We start from the raw sequence: 3,668 nt of genomic DNA, 5'->3' as shown, positions 1-3,668 counted from the left end.
AAAGAGAGTGTAGACTGAGAAGAGAAAAAGGCCAAGGACACAAGAATTGAGTGGAAAAGTAAAACAAAAATCTATTTATACATTGGATAAATCCATAGAGTTGCCTTTTATACCACAATCTATTTTCTGAATTAAGAAATACTGACTAGGATTTGTGAGAACCAGGTTTGTAATGAGAATGTTAATTTAAATCTTGGATGCATGGCACCTTAAAAAGCAAATAGGTCCCAGTGGTCCTTGCTGTGGTCATGCACTGAATGCCTTGCTTGTTGGTCTTATCTATGATGTTTCTTGTCATTGCAGAATGAGGATTAATTGTACTCACTATTCTGGAGTAGCTATGGCTGATACAGATCACCACAGATTAATGCCCCATATCACAAAGGACAGATTTTTTATTTGTTTGTTTTCCTTTCTCTTACATCAAAGGCTCCGTATTCTCTGGAAAATGTCTTCCATTCAAAATGTGAAATGTTGTATGTTGTGAAATACTGTATTTACTACATCTTGAAAAGTATACTGTGTAAACATGGGCAAACTTCTTATTGTGTACACACATGTAAATGTGTAGGAGGTTTGGGAAGCAGATGACAACAGATGGGGACATGCTCTGGCATATTAATCAGCATCATTCTGTATAGGCACTCACAGAGACTCGATAAATACTTTCAGATTTGATTAATAGATTGGAAGATATGATTGTTGTGTATTCTACAATCACATTTGCCATCCATTCATTAATTCATTGGCCATCATTCATTAATCCACTTAGTAAAAAAATACCATGTTATAGACATTTCTCTGAAGTTTGACCATTGCTCAAATATGATGTATGTATGACACACTTAAGCAGAAATAAATCTTGAATATGTTGAAATATACACTCACTTGTATTGCTAAAGTGATAAAGATTAACAGTTGGTAAAGCTATGGTACAAATACTTTTAAAAAGTGTCAATATCTACTAAAGTTATATGCATTCCTTATGATGTATCTGTTCTGTTAGGTATCAACAGAAATGTATGCATATGTTCATCAGAATATGTTCATATTAGCACTATTCATTGTGGCCATTGAAATGGAAAACTACCCCAATGGCTATCAGTACTTGAAAGGATAAATGAAATATGAGAATGAGAATGAACAACCTACACATATGTAGACAATTATTTTTTGACAAAGAGACTGAAAGATATTTCAATGAGGAAAGACCTGTCTTTTCAACAAATAAAGACATATCAACTAGATATTAGAAGTTGGGTACTGGAAAATAATCTTATACAATTCCCCAAAAATAATTTGAGACTGATCATAGACCCAAACATAGAAACCAAAACCGCAAAACTACTAGAAGAAAAGAAGAGGAAGATTTTTTCATGCCCTTAGGAAAATTTTTCTTACCTAAGACATGAAAGCACTAACCATAAAATAAATGTTAAATTGGATTTAAAACTATAGTCTGCTATCAAAAAATACTGTAAGAAAATTTAAAAATGAGTCAGACTGGGAGAAAATATTCTGTCTACATATTGACGAAGGATTTAGATTCCTAAAATATAAAAACTCCTACAATTTAGAAATTTTAAATGCAAACAACCTAATTAAAAATGGGCAAGAGACATCAACATTTTGCGAAAGAAAACAAGTTCGTGAAAAGGTACCTAACATCAATAATCACAGTGGAAAGGCACATTAAATCTACAGTGGGATGCCACTTCACACTCATTAGAATGGCTACAGATTAAAAGACTGCTAACATGAAGTGTGAGAGGAAGTGAAACAATCGGACCTCTCATACATTGTTGGTGGGAGTGCAAAATATACAACCACTTTGGAGTACAGTTTGGCCGTTTCTAATAAAAATCAAAAGTACATTTCACTTCTTTCTTTTTTTGTAGAATTGGTCACAGTCTCCACAATCATGTTAGATCGGAGTCATGATTATCGTTCTTCTTGCAGTGTTCTGGATCTTAAAGGGAAGCATCCAGAACTAATCTATTAAGTATAATTTTGATTGTATTTTTTTTTGGATACAACCTTTATCAATTTATTATATTTTTCCAGCTAAACATTTATTTCTTTTTGTTAAAACTTTTATTTTAGGTTCAGAGGTACATATGAAATTTTGTTGTATAGCTAAACTCATGTCACAGGGGATTGATGCACAGATTATTTTGTCACCCAGGTACTAAGCCAATACCCAAGAGTTATTTTTTTATCCTCTCTTTCTTCTCAACTTTCACCATCAAGTATGCCCCAGTGTCTGTTGTTCCCCTCTTTGTATCTATGATTTCTCATTACTTAGCTCTTACTTACAAGTGAGAACGTGTGGTATTTGGTTTTCTGTTTCTGTGTTGGTTTGCTAAGGATAATGGCCTCCAACTCCATTCATGTTCCCACAAATGTCATGATCTTGTTCTTTATGGCTGAATAGTATTTCATGGTGTATGTGTACCACATTTTCTTTATCCAATCTGTCATGGATGAGCATTCAGGTTGATTCTATGTGTTAACTATTGTGAATAGTGCTGCAATGAACACATGCGTGCATGTATCTTTATAACAGAATGATTTATATTCCTTTGGGTATGTACCTAGTAATGAGATTGCTGGGTCAAATGGTATTTCTGCCTCTAAGTCTTTGAGAAATTGCCACACTGTCTTCTACAATGTTTGAGCTAATTTACACACCCAGCAATAGTGTAAAAGTGTTCCTTCTTCTCTGCAACCTTGCCAGTATCTATTATTTTTTTGACTCTTTCATAATAGCCATTCTGGCTAGTGTGAGATGTTATCTCATTATGGTTTTGATTTGCGTTTCTCTGATTACCAGTGAGACTGAGCTATTCTTCATATGTTTGCTGGTCACATGTAAGTCTTCTTTTGAAAAGTTTCTCTTCATGTCCTTTGCCCACTGGGTTATTTAACTTTTCTTGTAAATTTATTTAATTTCCTTATAGATGCTGGTTATTGGAACTTTGTCAGATCAACAGCCTAGGCAATAACACTCTGGACATAGGAACGCGCAAAGATTTTATGACAAAGACACAAAAGCAATTGCAACAAAATCAAAAATTGACAAATGGGATCTAATTAAACGTAAGAGCTTCTGCACAGCAAAAGAAACTATCAACAAAGGAAACAACCTTCAGAATGGGAGAAATCATATGCAAACCTTTATTAATTTAAAGGTGTTCCCTTCTTACCTTACTTTGCTGAGACCTAAAAAATTTTAAATTATTATGAGTACATAATAGTTGTACATATTTGTGGGGTGCATGTGATGTTTTGATGCAAGCATCCAGTGTATAATGATCAAATCAGGGTAATTGGGAGTATCTATCAACTCAAGCTTTTATTATTTCTTTGTGTTAGGAATATTTCGATTCCACTATTTTACTTCTTTTAAAATATACAATAAATTATTGGTAGCTATAGTCACCCTATTGTGCTGTCAACTACTAGTACTTATTCATTGTAACTAATTGTATTTTTATACCCACTAACTATCCCTTCTTTATCCCCCCACTAACCTTCTACCTCTGATAACTTTTGTCAAAAATAGGTTCACTATAAATGCATGGATTTATTTTCTGGGTTTTCTATTCTGTTTAATTTTCTATGTTTCTGTTTTTATGCTAGTACTATGCTGCTTTGGTTACTACAGC

General features: G+C 33.5%; 1 long non-coding RNA gene across 1 annotated transcript; it reads left to right on the top strand.

Annotated features, from left to right (window-relative positions):
* The first annotated feature begins 439 nt into the window (after positions 1 to 439).
* On the top strand, positions 440 to 3,132 carry LOC117064635. Its single transcript, XR_004429571.1, has 3 exons — positions 440 to 450; positions 1,254 to 1,255; positions 2,994 to 3,132. It is a non-coding gene; the product is annotated as an uncharacterized LOC117064635 (long non-coding RNA).
* Positions 3,133 to 3,668: the final 536 nt, after the last annotated feature.

Source organism: Trachypithecus francoisi, unplaced genomic scaffold (genome assembly GCF_009764315.1).
Source record: "Trachypithecus francoisi isolate TF-2019V2 unplaced genomic scaffold, Tfra_2.0 Lachesis_group2, whole genome shotgun sequence".
In the NCBI taxonomy this organism is placed as follows: Eukaryota; Metazoa; Chordata; class Mammalia; order Primates; family Cercopithecidae; genus Trachypithecus; species Trachypithecus francoisi.
Note: the sequence above shows the minus strand (reverse complement) of the source record. Positions and strands in the feature narration are given on the sequence as shown.